Source organism: Heterodontus francisci, chromosome 35, assembly GCF_036365525.1.
Source record: "Heterodontus francisci isolate sHetFra1 chromosome 35, sHetFra1.hap1, whole genome shotgun sequence".
NCBI classification, from domain to species: domain Eukaryota; kingdom Metazoa; phylum Chordata; class Chondrichthyes; order Heterodontiformes; family Heterodontidae; genus Heterodontus; species Heterodontus francisci.
Genome location: NC_090405.1, coordinates 24,533,716 through 24,550,021, shown reverse-complemented (window position 1 = coordinate 24,550,021; position 16,306 = coordinate 24,533,716). Strand labels below are relative to the sequence as shown.

The following is a 16,306-nucleotide window of genomic DNA, read 5'->3' as shown; positions in this document are numbered from 1 at the left end:
TTCTCTGGACAGGCTGGTGAAGCTGGGATTGTTCTCCTCAGAGTAGAGAAGGTTAAGGGAAGATTTAATAGAGGTGTTCAGAATCATGAAGGATTTTCATAGGGTAGAGAGGGAGAAACTGTTTCCACTGTCCTGGGGGGTCAGTAACCAGAGGACACAGATTTAAAATAATTGGCCAAAGATGTCAAGGGGAGGTGAGGAGAGATCTTTTTACCCAGTAACTGATTCGGATTTGGAATGAATTGTCTGACAGGGTGGTGGAAACAGATTCAATTATAACTTTCATAAAGGAATTGGACAAATATTTCAAAGTGAAATTCTCCAGGATTATGGGGAAATAGGCAGGGGGTTGGACTAATTGCATCTTTTTGTCAGAGAGTCAGCAGAGGCACAATGGGGCCGAATGGCCTCCTTCTGTGCTGTATGATTCTATGAACATAAGAACGAGGAGCCGGAGTCGGCAAGTCAGCCACTCGAGCCTGCTCTGCCATTCAATACAATCATGGCTGATCTCATCACGGCAGTTCTTGTTTCTTGCCAGTAGATGTCACTTCACTCCAATACAGTGAAGTTTACAAATCTGAGAGAGACACAACAGGAAATAATTGTTCACATTATATTGAATGTGTGGGATTTAGAAATACTAGGAGTGGAGACGAGTTATTACTTGTCTGCTCGATCCCCATAGCCCTGTAAAATTATTTCCTTCAAGTGCCCATTCAAATTCCTTTTGTAATCCTCGATTGTCTCCATTTCCACCGCCCTCGTGGGCAGCGAGTTACAGATCATCACCAATCAGTGGAAGAAAGTTCTTGCGCACATTCCCCCTGTACCTCCTGTCCAAAACCTTCAATCTGTGTCCCCTAGTCCTTGTACCAATAGTTAACGGGAACAATGTTTCCTTGCCAACTTATTTAAAACTGTCATAGCCGAAAACACATCTATCAATTCTCCCCTCACTCTCCTTTGATGCAGGTAGAACAACCCTAGCTTTTCCAATCTAACCTTGTAACTAAAATCCTCCATCCCTGGATCCATTCTGGTGAATTTCCTCTGCATCCTCTCAAGGACGCTCACATTCTTTCTTAAGTGTGGTAAGCAAAACTGGAAGCAACACGCCAACTGGGGCCTAACCAGAGCTTTATAATGGTTCAGCATAACTTCCCTGCTTTGTACTCAATGCCTCTTTTTTTCAAGCCCAAGATCCCATATGCTTTGCTAACCACTCTCGCAATATGTCTTGCCACCTTCAAAGATTGATGCACATGAACCCCAAGTCCCTCTATTCCAACACACACTTTAGAACTGTGCCATTAAGTAAATATTGCCTCTCCCTATTCCTTATGCCAAAATACATCACCTCACACTTGTCACTATTAAATTCCATCTGCCACCTGTCTGCCCATTCTGCTAGCCTATCATTGTCCTGTTGCAGGCAGTTCATATCATCCTCACTGTTTGCCACTCCTCCAAGTTTGTTGTCATCGGGATATTTTGAGATTCTACTCAATATTCCAAGATCCAAGTCACTTATCTTTAGCAAAAAAAGCAGTGGTTCTAGCACTGACCCTTGGGGAACACCTCTGTCGACTATCCTCCAGTCTGATAAAGAATCATTTCATAAGACTCCCTGTTTTCTGTCCTTAAACCAATTTTCTATCCAATTGGACACTGTCCCTCCTATACCACGAACCTCAATTTTGTAAACCCCACTTTTATGTGGTACCTTGTCAAACGCTTCCTTAAAATCCATATAAACAACATCCACTGCATTCCCTTCATCAACCTGCTCTGTTAGTTCATCAAAAAATGCAGTTAGATTAGTCAAGCATGAACTCCCATTTATAAATCCATGCTCACTCTACTCAATTAACTCAAACCTCTCCAAGTGACTGTTGATTTTTTACCCTGATTATTCTTTCTAAAACCTTACCCACCGCTGCTGTTAATCTAACTAGCCTGTAGTTAGCCGGACTGTCCTTACACCCTTTCTTGAATAAGGGCGTCGCATTTGCCACTGTTTACTCCTGGCACCTCCCCCGTATCCAGGGAAGATTGGAAGATTATGGCAAACTCTTCCATTATCTGCATCCGCATTTCCTTTCGCAACCTGGGATGCCAGCCATCCAGACCAGGTGATTTATCTACCCTAAGCACAGCCAGCCTTTTTAGTACCTCCCTCTCTCAATTTGTACCCTCTCCATTGACTCTACTCTCTTCACTTCGACTGATATTTTGTCAAATTCCACTTCCTTAGTGATCACTGATACAAAGAACTCATTAAGTAGATTAACATTGCCCTGCACCTCTAAGCTTATATTATCCTTTTTGTCCCTAATAGGCCCGACTCAACCTCTTACTACCCACTTATCATTTACATGCTGCTCGAAGATTTTTGGGTTTCCTTTCATGTTGACTGCCAGTCTATTCTCATAGAAATAGAGAATAAGCAAATATAGAAGATGTAAGTATTTCCCATCCTTGATGAGGTGGAACTTTCTTATGTTGTGGGTGGTAATGACTTGGCCCACGAGTGTGGTGGAAGCAGAGACAATCGATGATTTGAAAAGGAAATTAGATGGATACTTGAAGGAAAGAAACTTGCAGGAGGAAAGGGATTGAGCTGGTGAGTGGAACTGACTAGATTGCTCCGGGGAGAGCCAACATGGACGTGATAGGCCAAACGACCACCTTCTATGCTGTAAATGACTCTGTGTTGTTTCTCAAATTCAATCCACTGGTGCTTGGTAAATAATTTCAAAGTAAATTGTGCAACTGGAAAATCAGAACCAAGGGAAGGGACGCATAAGGAAGCAAAATTGCTGTAACCCGGGATTGAACCAGGAACCTTTAGATCTTCAGTTTAACGCTCTCCCAACTGAGCTATTTTAGCCCTACATTAACAGTGGCTTGTTGTCCTTGTTTTGGAAGAAAATACATACATTCAAGTTTTCCAAAAAATTAAAGAACACAACATGTGAGTAATATTCCCCATTGCTTTCTCAGTACTGATGGATTGTGAAGCGGGAGACAGCCAGAAGTGCCACTGAGCCGCACAGACCCCGAGCTGAGAATGAAATGAGATCAAATTCAATCTTTCATCGTGAGATGCTGCTGAGAGGTAAGAGTCCTGAATCAAAGCGAGACTTGCTCATTTCAAACACTCCCTGTACTCTCTGCTCATGAAGCCTTAAAAAAGGGAAAAACAGAATGGCACTCAAACTCACAACCCTGCCATTAAAAGTCTCATATTCGACTGACAGAACTGTCACTTCTACTCGGTCTCTTTTTGGATGGATGCAACTCCAACGCAGGGATGGCATTCAAATCCTCCCATGGGTCCACATGTCAGACTGAGTTCCATGTTGTAGACTCAAGCAAACGAAATCTGCTCACTTCCAAAACTATCAGCGAATTGAAGCTGATTACAATCAACATCATCAGAGGTCAGAACTACCTGGTGAAAGAAGACACCCTGAAGAAGGATCCACAATTATTCAAAGGCATCGACAAAGTGAAAAACAAGAAAATCGATGAGTCAATGCAAGCCAAACAACAGAAACACTGAAGAATTCCATTCCATTCCAGTCCAGAACCCAGTCCTGTTGTTTTTGGAGTCAGGTCACAATTACAGCAACAACTTTATATTCCCACTTGGCTATCTGTACATTTAGTTAATTGCAATTTTGTCGACAAGCTCTTTGAATCCAGTTGTCTGGTCCTCAAGCCAGCTCCGTATGGAAGTCAATTCCACCTTCTGCAAGGCTGAAACCAATAGATAACCTTAATCTAAAAATGCCAGCAGACCAGGGCTCGTTCAGGACTTGAACCCAGGATCTCTCGCATGTTAATTAACTATTCTCCCTAAGCGAGAATCATACCCCTAGACTAACAAGCCACTGACAGGTCAGGCTTTATTAGCTGCTGTGGAATTTCACTGGAACCCCCCCAGCCAATCATCCATTTTTTTTCAGATCAAAGCAACATCCTGCAAATGCTGAAATAAAAACAGAAAGTGCTGGAAATGTTCAGCAGCTCTGGCAGCATCTGTGCTGTGAGAAACACAGTTAACGTTTCAGGGCACTCACCTTTTGTTTCAGCCATCCTTTCAGACTGCTTCTGTCCATCCAATCTCACTTTCTATTCTATCCACATTCTAACCATTCACTACGTTACTACATTTTTCATGAATTCCTCATTTCTTTTATTAATGACAATTTTGTATTTCTGGCCTTTGCTTCAGACACCACCACAAGTGGAATCATGTCTCCATCTACCCAATCAAACCACTTCGCTGTCTCCTCACATTGCAATGTTTCTTTAACCCTGACAGACTGTGGAGTTTCTGCTGCTTCATTGCAGTTCTTGCTTCCCGCCAGTAGATGTCACCTCACTCCAATACAGTGAAGTTTACAAATCTGAGAGAGACACAACAGGAAATAATTGTTCACATTATAGTGAATGTGTGGGATTTAGAAATACTAGGAGTGGAGACGAGTTATTATTGCACTCTGCTATTACATCTTTTATAATGGACTCCAGCATTTTCCCCACGACTGATGTCAGGCTAACCGGTATATAATTCGCTGTTTTCTTTCTGCCTCTTTTTTTAAATAGTGGAGTTACATTAACTACCGTCCAATCCATTTGAACTGTTCCAGAGTCTACAGAATTTTGAAAAAAGACCAGAAATGCATCTGCTATTTCAAGGGCCACTTCCTTAGGTACTCTGGGATGCAGATTATCAGGCCTTGGGGATTTATCGGCCTTCAATCCCATCAATTTCCCAAACATTCCCTACTAATACTGCTTTCATACAGTTCCTCCTTCTCACTAGACCCTATGTTCCCCAACATTTCTGGGAGATAATTTGTATTCTCCTTTGTGAAGACAGATCCAAAGTATGTATTTAATTGGTCTGCCATTTCTTTGTTCCCCATTATAAATTCCCCCGTTTCTGACTGTAAGGGGCCCACATTTGTGTTCACTAATCTTTTTCTCTACACATATCTATAGAAGCTTTTACAGTCAGTTTTTATGTTCTCTGCTAGCTTACTCTCATACTCTATTTCCCCCTTCTTAATCAATCCTTTTGTCCTCCTCTGCTAAATTCCAAACTGCTCACAATCTTCAGGTTTGCTGCTTGTTCTGGCCATTTTATATTTCTCCTCCTTGGATCTAATACTTTCCTTAATTTCTTTTGTAAGCCACAGTTGAGCCACCCTTCCTGTTTTACTTTTGCACAGACAGGAATGAACAATTGTTGTAATTCATCCATGCGCTCTTTAAATGCTAGCCATTGCCTATCCACTGTCAACCCTTTAAGTAACGTTCCCCAATCTATCATAGCCAACTCCCGCCTCATACCTTCATAGTTTTCTTTGTTTAGATTCAGGACCCGAGTCTCGGAATCAACTCTCTCACTCTCCATCTTAATGAAGAATTTTATCATATTATGGGCGCACTTCCCCAAGGTACCCCACACAACAAGATTGTTAACTAATCCTTTCTCATTACACAATACCCAGTCCAGGATGGCCTGTTCTCTAGAGGTGTTATACACCTCTATCAATTCTCCACTCAATCTCCTTTGAGAAAGGCAGAATAATCCTAGCTTTTCCAACCTAACCTTGTAACTAAACTCCCCCATCCCTGGATCCATTCTGGTAAATCGCCTCTGCGTCCTCTCAAGGACCCTCACATTCTTTCTAAAGTCTGCTGAGCAGAACTGGAAGCAACACTCCAATTGGGGCCTAACCAGAGTTTTATAATGGTTCAGCATAACTTCCCTGCTTTTGTACTCAATGCCTCTGTTTATAAAGCCCAAGATCCCATATGCTTTGCGAACCACTCTCGCAATATGACTTGCCTCCTTCAAAGATTGATGCACATGAACCCCAAGTCCCTCTATTCCAGAACACTCTTTAGAACTGTGCCATTAAGTATATATTGCCTCTCCCTATTCCTTATGCCAAAATACATCACCTCACACTTGTCACTATTAAATTCCATCTGCCACCTGTCTGCCCATTCTGTTAGCCTATCACTGTCCTGTTGCAGGCAGTTCATATCATCTTCACTGTTTGCCGCTCCTCCAGGTTTGGTGTCATCGGGATATTTTGAGATTCTACTCTGTATTCCAAGATCCAAGTCACTTACCTTGAGCAAAAAAAACAGTGGTTCTAGCACTGACCCTTGGGGAACACCACTGTCGACTATCCTCCAGTCTGACAAAGAACCATTTAATAAGACTCGCTGTTTTCTGTCCTTAAACCAATTTTCTATCCAATTGGACACTGACCCTCCTATACCACGAACCTCAATTTTGTTAACCGCCCTTTTATGTGGTACCTTGTCAAACGCTTCCTTAAAATCCATATAAACAACATCCACTGCATTCCCTTCATCAAGCTGCTCTGTTAGTTCATCAAAAAATGCAGTTAGATTAGTCAAGCATGAACTCCCATTTATAAATCCATGCTCACTCTCCTTAATTAACTCGAACCTCTCCAAGTGACTGTTGATTTTTTACCCTGATTATTCTTTCTAAAACCTTACCCACCGCTGCTGTTAATCTAACTAGCCTGTAGTTACCCGGACTGTCCTTACACCCTTTCTTGAATAAGGGTGTCGCATTTGCCACTGTTTAATCCTCTGGCACCTCCCCCGTATCCAGGGAAGATTGGAAGATTATAGCAAGCCCTTCCGTTATCTGCATCCGCATTTCCTTTCGCAACCTGGGATGTGAGCCATCCGGACCAGGTGATTTATCTTCCCTAAGCACAGCCAGCCTTTTTAGTACCTCCCTCTCCTAATTTGTACTCTCTCCATTGACTCTACTCTCTTCACATCGACTGATATTTTGTCAAATTCCACTTCCTCAGTGATCACTGATGCAAAGTACTCATTAAGTAGATTAACATTGCCCTGCACCTCTAAGTTTATATTATCCTTTTTGTCCCTAATAGGCCCGACTCAACCTCTTACTACCCACTTATCATTTACATGCTGCTCGAAGATTTTTGGGTTTCCTTTCATGTTGACTGCCAGTCTATTCTCATAGAAATAGAGAATAAGCAAATATAGAAGATGTAAGTATTTCCCATCCTTGATGAGGTGGAATTTTTTATGTTGTGGGTGGTAATGTCTTGGCCCACGAGTGTGGTGGAAGCAGAGACAATCAATGATTTGAAAAGGAAATTGGATGGATACTTGAAGGAAAGAAACTTGCAGGAGGAAAGGGATCGAGCTGGTGAGTGGAACTGACTAGATTGCTCCGGGGAGAGCCAGCATGGACGTGATAGGCCAAATGACCACCTTCTATGTTGTAAATGACTCTGTGTTGTTTCTCAAATTCAATCCACTGGTGCTTGGGAAATAATCTCAAAGTAAATTGTGCAACTGGAAAATCAGAACCAAGGCAAGGGACGCATAAGGAAGCAAAATTGCTGAAACCCGGGATTGAACCAGGGACCTTTAGATCTTCAGTCTAACGCTCTCCCAACTGAGCTATTTCAGCCCTACATTAACAGCGGTTTGGTGTCCTTGTTTTGGAAGAAAATACATACATTCAAGTTTTCCAAAAAATTAAAGAACACAACATGTGAGTAATATTCCCCATTGCTTTCTCAGTACTGATGGATTGTGAAGCGGGAGACAGCCAGAAGTGCCACTGAGCCGCACAGACCCCGAGCTGAGAATGAAATGAGATCAAATTCAATCTTTCATCGTGAGATGCTGCTGAGAGGTAAGAGTCCTGAATCAAAGCGAGACTTGCTCATTTCAAACACTCCCTGTACTCTCTGCTCATGAAGCCTTAAAAAAGGGAAAAACAGAATGGCACTCAAACTCACAACCCTGCCATTAAAAGTCTCATATTCGACTGACAGAACTGTCACTTCTACTCGGTCTCTTTTTGGATGGATGCAACTCCAACGCAGGGATGGCATTCAAATCCTCCCATGGGTCCACATGTCAGACTGAGTTCCATGTTGTAGACTCAAGCAAACGAAATCTGCTCACTTCCAAAACTATCAGCGAATTGAAGCTGATTACAATCAACATCATCAGAGGTCAGAACTACCTGGTGAAAGAAGACACCCTGAAGAAGGATCCACAATTATTCAAAGGCATCGACAAAGTGAAAAACAAGAAAATCGATGAGTCAATGCAAGCCAAACAACAGAAACACTGAAGAATTCCATTCCATTCCAGTCCAGAACCCAGTCCTGTTGTTTTTGGAGTCAGGTCACAATTACAGCAACAACTTTATATTCCCACTTGGCTATCTGTACATTTAGTTAATTGCAATTTTGTCGACAAGCTCTTTGAATCCAGTTGTCTGGTTCTCAAGCCAGCTCCGTATGGAAGTCAATTCCACCTTCTGCAAGGCTGAAACCAATAGATAACCTTAATCTAAAAATGCCAGCAGACCAGGGCTCGTTCAGGACTTGAACCCGGGATCTCTCGCATGTTAATTAACTATTCTCCCTAAGCGAGAATCATACCCCAAGACCAACAAGCCACTGACAAGTCAAGCTTTATTAGCTGCTGTGGAATTTCACTGGAACCCCCCCAGCCAATCATCCATTTTTTTTCAGATCAAAGCAACATCCTGCAAATGCTGAAATAAAAACAGAAAGTGCTGGAAATGTTCAGCAGCTCTGGCAGCATCTGTGCTGTGAGAAACACAGTTAACGTTTCAGGGCACTCACCTTTTGTTTCAGCCATCCTTTCAGACTGCTTCTGTCCATCCAATCTCACTTTCTATTCTATCCACATTCTAACCATTCACTACGTTACTACATTTTTCATGAATTCCTCATTTCTTTTATTAATGACAATTTTGTATTTCTGGCCTTTGCTTCAGACACCACCACAAGTGGAATCATGTCTCCATCTACCCAATCAAACCACTTCGCTCTCTCCTCACATTGCAATGTTTCTTTAACCCTGACAGACTGTGGAGTTTCTGCTGCTTCATTGCAGTTCTTGCTTCCCGCCAGTAAAATGTCACCTCACTCCAATACAGTGAAGTTTACAAATCTGAGAGAGACACAACAGGAAATAATTGTTCACATTATAGTGAATGTGTGGGATTTAGAAATACTAGGAGTGGAGACGAGTTATTATTGCACTCTGCTATTACATCTTTTATAATGGACTCCAGCATTTTCCCCACGACTGATGTCAGGCTAACCGGTATATAATTCGCTGTTTTCTTTCTGCCTCTTTTTTTAAATAGTGGAGTTACATTAACTACCGTCCAATCCATTTGAACTGTTCCAGAGTCTACAGAATTTTGAAAAAAGACCAGAAATGCATCTGCTATTTCAAGGGCCACTTCCTTAAGTACTCTGGGATGCAGATTATCAGGCCTTGGGGATTTATCGGCCTTCAATCCCATCAATTTCCCAAACATTCCCTACTAATACTGATTTCATACAGTTCCTCCTTCTCATTAGACCCTATGTTCCCCAACATTTCTGGGAGATAATTTGTATCCTCCTTTGTGAAGACAGATCCAAAGTATGTATTTAATTGGTCTGCCATTTCTTTGTTCCCCATTATAAATTCCCCCGTTTCTGACTGTCAGGGGCCCACATTTGTCTTCACTAATCTTTTTCTCTACACATATCTATAGAAGCTTTTACAGTCAGTTTTTATGTTCTCTGCTAGCTTACTGTCATACTCTATTTCCCCCTTCTTAATCAATCCTTTTGTCCTCCTCTGCTAAATTCCAAACTGCTCACAATCTTCAGGTTTGCTGCTTGTTCTGGCCATTTTATATTTCTCCTCCTTGGATCTAATACTTCCCTTAATTTCTTTTGTAAGCCACAGTTGAGCCACCCTTCCTGTTTTACTTTTGCACAGACAGGAATGAACAATTGTTGTAATTCATCCATGCGCACTTTAAATGCTAGCCATTGCCTATCCACTGTCAACCCTTTAAGTAACGTTCCCCAATCTATCATAGCCAACTCCCGCCTCATACCTTCATAGTTTTCTTTGTTTAGATTCAGGACCCGAGTCTCGGAATCAACTCTCTCACTCTCCATCTTAATGAAGAATTTTATCATATTATGGGCGCACTTCCCCAAGGTACCCCACACAACAAGATTGTTAACTAATCCTTTCTCATTACACAATACCCAGTCCAGGATGGCCTGTTCTCTAGAGGTGTTATACACCTCTATCAATTCTCCACTCAATCTCCTTTGAGAAAGGCAGAATAATCCTAGCTTTTCCAACCTAACCTTGTAACTAAAATCCCCCATCCCTGGATCCATTCTGGTAAATCGCCTCTGCGTCCTCTCAAGGACCCTCACATTCTTTCTAAAGTCTGCTGAGCAGAACTGGAAGCAACACTCCAATTGGGGCCTAACCAGAGTTTTATAATGGTTCAGCATAACTTCCCTGCTTTTGTACTCAATGCCTCTACTTATAAAGCCCAAGATCCCATATGCTTTGCGAACCACTCTCGCAATATGACTTGCCTCCTTCAAAGATTGATGCACATGAACCCCAAGTCCCTCTATTCCAGTACACTCTTTAGAACTGTGCCATTAAGTATATATTGCCTCTCCCTATTCCTTATGCCAAAATACATCACCTCACACTTGTCACTATTAAATTCCATCTGCCACCTGTCTGCCCATTCTGCTAGCCTATCACTGTCCTGTTGCAGGCAGTTCATATCATCTTCACTGTTTGCCGCTCCTCCAGGTTTGGTGTCATCGGCATATTTTGAGATTCTACTCTGTATTCCAAGATCCAAGTCAATTACCTTGAGCAAAAAAAGCAGTGGTTCTAGCACTGACCCTTGGGGAACACCACTGTCGACTATCCTCCAGTCTGACAAAGAACCATTTAATAAGACTCGCTGTTTTCTGTCCTTAAACCAATTTTCTATCCAATTGGACACTGACCCTCCTATACCACGAACCTCAATTTTGTTAACCGCCCTTTTATGTGGTACCTTGTCAAACGCTTCCTTAAAATCCATATAAGCAACATCCACTGCATTCCCTTCATCAACCTGCTCTGTTAGTTCATCAAAAAATGCAGTTAGATTAGTCAAGCATGAACTCCCATTTATAAATCCATGCTCACTCTCCTTAATTAACTCGAACCTCTCCAAGTGACTGTTGATTTTTTACCCTGATTATTCTTTCCAAAACCTTACCCACCGCTGCTGTTAATCTAACTAGCCTGTAGTTACCCGGACTGTCCTTACACCCTTTCTTGAATAAGGGTGTCGCATTTGCCACTGTTTAATCCTCTGACACCTCCCCCGTATCCAGGGAAGATTGGAAGATTATAGCAAGCCCTTCCGTTATCTGCATCCGCATTTCCTTTCGCAACCTGGGATGTGAGCCATCCGGACCAGGTGATTTATCTTCCCTAAGCACAGCCAGCCTTTTTAGTACCTCCCTCTCTCAATTTGTACCCTCTCCATTGACTCTACTCTCTTCACATCGACTGATATTTTGTCAAATTCCACTTCCTTAGTGATCACTGATACAAAGTACTCATTAAGTAGATTAACATTGCCCTGCACCTCTAAGCTTATATTATCCTTTTTGTCCCTCATAGGCCCGACTCAACCTCTTACTACCCACTTATCATTTACATGCTGCTCGAAGATTTTTGGGTTTCCTTTCATGTTGACTGTCAGTCTATTCTCATAGAAAGAGAGAATAAGCAAATATAGATGATATAAGTATTTCCCATCCTTGATGAGGTGGAATTTTTTATGCTGTGGGTAGTAATGTCTTGGCCCACGAGTGTGGTGGAAGCAGAGACAATCAATGATTTGAAAAGGAAATTAGATGGATACTTGAAGGAAAGAAACTTGCAGGAGGAAAGGGACCGAGCTGGTGAGTGGAACTGACTAGATTGCTCCGGGGAGAGCCAGCATGGACGTGATAGGCCAAACGACCACCTTCTGTGCTGTAAATGACTCTGTGTTGTTTCTCAAATTCAATCCACTGGTGCTTGGTAAATAATTTCAAAGTAAATTGTGCAACTGGAAAATCAGAACCAAGGCAAGGGACGCATAAGGAAGCGAAATTGCTGAAACCCGGGATTGAACCAGGGATCTTTAGATCTTCAGTCTAACGCTCTCCCAACTGAGCTATTTCAGCCTTACATCAACAGTGGCTTGGTGTCCTTGTTTTGGAAGAAAATACATACATTCAAGTTTTCCAAAAAATTAAAGAACACAACATGTGAGTAATATTCCCCATTGCTTTCTCAGTACTGATGGATTGTGAAGCGGGAGACAGCCAGAAGTGCCATTGAGCCGCACAGACCCCGAGCTGAGAATGAAATTAGATCAAATTCAATCTTTCATAGTGAGATGCTGCTGAGAGGTAAGAGTCCTGAATCAAAGCGAGACTTGCTCATTTCAAACACTCCCTGTACTCTCTGCTCATGAAGCCTTACAAAAGGGAAAAACAGAATGGCACTCAAACTCACAACCCTGCCATTAAAAGTGTCATATTCGACTGACAGAACTGTCACTTCTACTCGGTCTCTTATTGGATGGATGCAACTCCAACGCAGGGATGGCATTCAAATCCTCCCATGGGTCCACATGTCAGACTGAGTTCCATGTTGTAGACTCAAGCAAACGAAATCTGCTCACTTCCAAAACTATCAGCGAATTGAAGCTGATTACAATCAACATCATCAGAGGTCAGAAATACCTGGTGAAAGAAGACACCCTGAAGAAGGATCCACAATTATTCAAAGGCATCGACAAAGTGAAAAACAAGAAAATCGATGAGTCAATGCAAGCCAAACAACAGAAACACTGAAGAATTCCATTCCATTCCAGTCCAGAACCCAGTCCTGTTGTTTTTGGAGTCAGGTCACAATTACAGCAACAACTTTATATTCCCACTTGGCTATCTGTACATTTAGTTAATTGCAATTTTGTCGACAAGCTCTTTGAATCCAGTTGTCTGGTCCTCAAGCCAGCTCCGTTTGGAAGTCAATTCCACCTTCTGCAAGGCTGAAACCAATAGATAACCTTAATCTAAAAATGCCAGCAGACCAGGGCTCGTCCGGGACTTGAACCCAGGATCTCTCGCATGTTAATTAACTATTCTCCCTAAGCGAGAATCATACCCCTAGACCAACGAGCCACTGACAAGTCAAGTTTTATTAGCTGCTGTGGAATTTCACTGGAACCCCCCAGCCAATCATCCATTTTTTTTCAGATCAAAGCAACATCCTGCAAATGCTGAAATAAAAACAGAAAGTGCTGGAAATGTTCAGCAGCTCTGGCAGCATCTGTGCTGTGAGAAACACAGTTAACGTTTCAGGGCACTCACCTTTTGTTTCAGCCATCCTTTCAGACTGCTTCTGTCCATCCAATCTCACTTTCTATTCTATCCACATTCTAACCATTCACTACGTTACTACATTTTTCATGAATTCCTCATTTCTTTTATTAATGACAATTTTGTATTTCTGGCCTTTGCTTCAGACACCACCACAAGTGGAATCATGTCTCCATCTACCCAATCAAACCACTTCGCTGTCTCCTCACATTGCAATGTTTCTTTAACCCTGACAGACTGTGGAGTTTCTGCTGCTTCATTGCAGTTCTTGCTTCCCGCCAGTAGATGTCACCTCACTCCAATACAGTGAAGTTTACAAATCTGAGAGAGACACAACAGGAAATAATTGTTCACATTATAGTGAATGTATGGGATTTAGAAATACTAGGAGTGGAGACGAGTTATTATTGCACTCTGCTATTACATCTTTTATAATGGACTCCAGCATTTTCCCCACGACTGATGTCAGGCTAACCGGTATATAATTCGCTGTTTTCTTTCTGCCTCTTTTTTTAAATAGTGGAGTTACATTAACTACCATCCAATCCATTTGAACTGTTCCAGAGTCTACAGAATTTTGAAAAAAGACCAGAAATGCATCTGCTATTTCAAGGGCCACTTCCTTAAGTACTCTGGGATGCAGATTATCAGGCCTTGGGGATTTATCGGCCTTCAATCCCATCAATTTCCCAAACATTCCCTACTAATACTGATTTCATACAGTTCCTCCTTCTCACTAGACCATATGTTCCCCAACATTTCTGGGAGATAATTTGTATCCTCCTTTTTAGTTTTTTAGCTTTTAGTTTCGGTGGCCGCAGCGTGGATAGCAGCGGAGGTGCGTGAACGGGCTTACAGCTGAGAAGTCAATTTCAGCGTAAGTTTAAAAGTGAATTCCCTTTTGTTTTCGGAGGACCAGGGGACTGCTGGGTAAGGAAAAAGGTATATACTTGTGTGGTTTAGAATCTCTTTCTTTTAGTTTCGGTGGCCGCAGCGTGGATAGCAGCGGAGGTGCGTGAACGGGCTTGCAGCTGAGAAGTCAATTTCAGCGTAAGTTTAAAAGTGAATTCCCTTTTGTTCTCGGAGGAGCAGGGGACTGCTGGGTAAGGAAAAAGGTATATATTTGTGTGGTTTAGAATCTCTTTCTTTTAGTTTCGGTGGCCGCAGCGTGGATAGCAGCGGAGGTGCGTGAACGGGCTTGCAGCTGAGAAGTCAATTTCAGCGTAAGTTTAAAAGTGAATTCCCTTTTGTTCTCGGAGGACCAGGGGACTGCTGGGTAAGGAAAAAGGTATATATTTGTGTAGTTTAGAATCTCTTTCTTTTAGTTTCGGTGGCCGCAGCGTGTTTAGCAGCGGAGGTGCGTGAACGGGCTTACAGCTGAGAAGTCAATTTCAGCGTAAGTTTAAAAGTGAATTCCCTTTTGTTTTCGGAGGACCAGGGGACTGCTGGGTAAGGAAAAAGGTATATATTTGTGTGGTTTAGAATCTCTTTCTTTTAGTTTCGGTGGCCGCAGCGTGGATAGCAGCGGAGGTGCGTGAACGGGCTTGCAGCTGAGAAGTCAATTTCAGCGTAAGTTTAAAAGTGAATTCCCTTTTGTTCTCGGAGGACCAGGGGACTGCTGGGTAAGGAAAAAGGTATATATTTGTGTGGTTTAGAATCTCTTTCTTTTAGTTTCGGTGGCCGCAGCGTGGATAGCAGCGGAGGTGCGTGAACGGGCTTGCAGCTGAGAAGTCAATTTCAGCGTAAGTTTAAAAGTGAATTCCCTTTTGTTTTCGGAGGACCAGGGGACTGCTGGGTAAGGAAAAAGGTATATATTTGTGTGGTTTAGAATCTCTTTCTTTTAGTTTCGGTGGCCGCAGCGTGGATAGCAGCGGAGGTGCGTGAACGGGCTTGCAGCTGAGAAGTCAATTTCAGCGTAAGTTTAAAAGTGAATTCCCTTTTGTTCTCGGAGGACCAGGGGACTGCTGGGTAAGGAAAAAGGTATATATTTGTGTGGTGGCTGTACCCGAGACACTACACGTGTAGTGTCTCCCACCCACCCTCCTCCTCTAACCATAAAAAAAGTACTCTGGTGTGTTGATAAGGTAAGCTTTTTATTTAGGAAGTTCTGTCCGTTGGATTGCTAACCTAACAAGTTTTGACTTTTTGTTTTTCAGTAGATTTGTTGGGAATTTGGAATAGTGGGAATGGAGGTTAAGGCAGTTGCATGTTCCTCCTGCAGAATGTGGGAGGTAAGGGTCGCCAAGAGTGTCCCTGCTGACTGCATCTGTGGGAAGTGCACCCAACTCCAGCTCCTCGAGAACCGCGTTAGGGAACTGGAGCTGGAGCTGGATGAACTTCGGATCATTCGGGAGGCGGAGGAGGTTATTGAGAGGAGTTATGGGGAGGTAGTCACACCTCAGGTAAAAGAAGTAGGTAGATGGGTTACCGTCAGGGGAAGGAGAGGGAACCAGCAGGCAGTGCAGGGATCCCCTGTGGCCGTTTCCCTCAACAACAGGTATACCGTTTTGGATACTGTTGCGGGGGACGACTTACCAGGGGTAAGCAATGGGGTACAGATATCTGGCACAGAGTCTGTCCCTGTTGCTCAGAAGGGAAGGGGGAAGAGGAGCAGAACATTAGTCATTGGGGACTCCATAGTTAGGGGAACAGATAGGAGGTTCTGTGGGAACGAGAGAGACTCACGGTTGGTAGTTGCCTCCCAGGTGCCAGGGTTCGTGATGTCTCGGATCGTGTTTTTGGGATCCTTAATGGGGAGGGGGAGCAGCCCCAAGTCGTGGTCCACATAGGCACCAACGACATAGGTAGGAAGAGAGATGGGGATTTAAGACAGAAATTTAGGGAGCTAGGGTGGAAGCTTAGAGCGAGAACAAACAGAGTTGTTATCTCTGGGTTGTTGCCCGTGCCACGTGATAGCGAAGCGAGGAATAGGGAGAGAGAGGAGTTGAACACGTGGC

The 16,306-nt window shown here is 42.9% G+C and overlaps 1 protein-coding gene and 3 non-coding genes across 4 annotated transcripts in view; 1 reads left to right on the top strand and 3 right to left on the bottom strand.

Annotated features, from left to right (window-relative positions):
* Positions 1 to 16,306, top strand: part of LOC137350408 (histone H2A-like) — a 163,331-nt gene that overhangs the window by 52,266 nt on the left and 94,759 nt on the right. The gene's annotated exons all lie outside the window — the stretch shown is intronic.
* trnaf-gaa (transfer RNA phenylalanine (anticodon GAA)) lies at positions 7,447 to 7,519 on the bottom strand. The gene has a single exon. It is a non-coding gene; the product is annotated as a tRNA-Phe (tRNA).
* trnaf-gaa (transfer RNA phenylalanine (anticodon GAA)) lies at positions 12,074 to 12,146 on the bottom strand. Its single transcript has one exon. It is a non-coding gene; the product is annotated as a tRNA-Phe (tRNA).
* On the bottom strand, positions 13,063 to 13,151 carry trnap-agg (transfer RNA proline (anticodon AGG)). Its single transcript is given in 2 exon segments — positions 13,063 to 13,098; positions 13,116 to 13,151. It is a non-coding gene; the product is annotated as a tRNA-Pro (tRNA).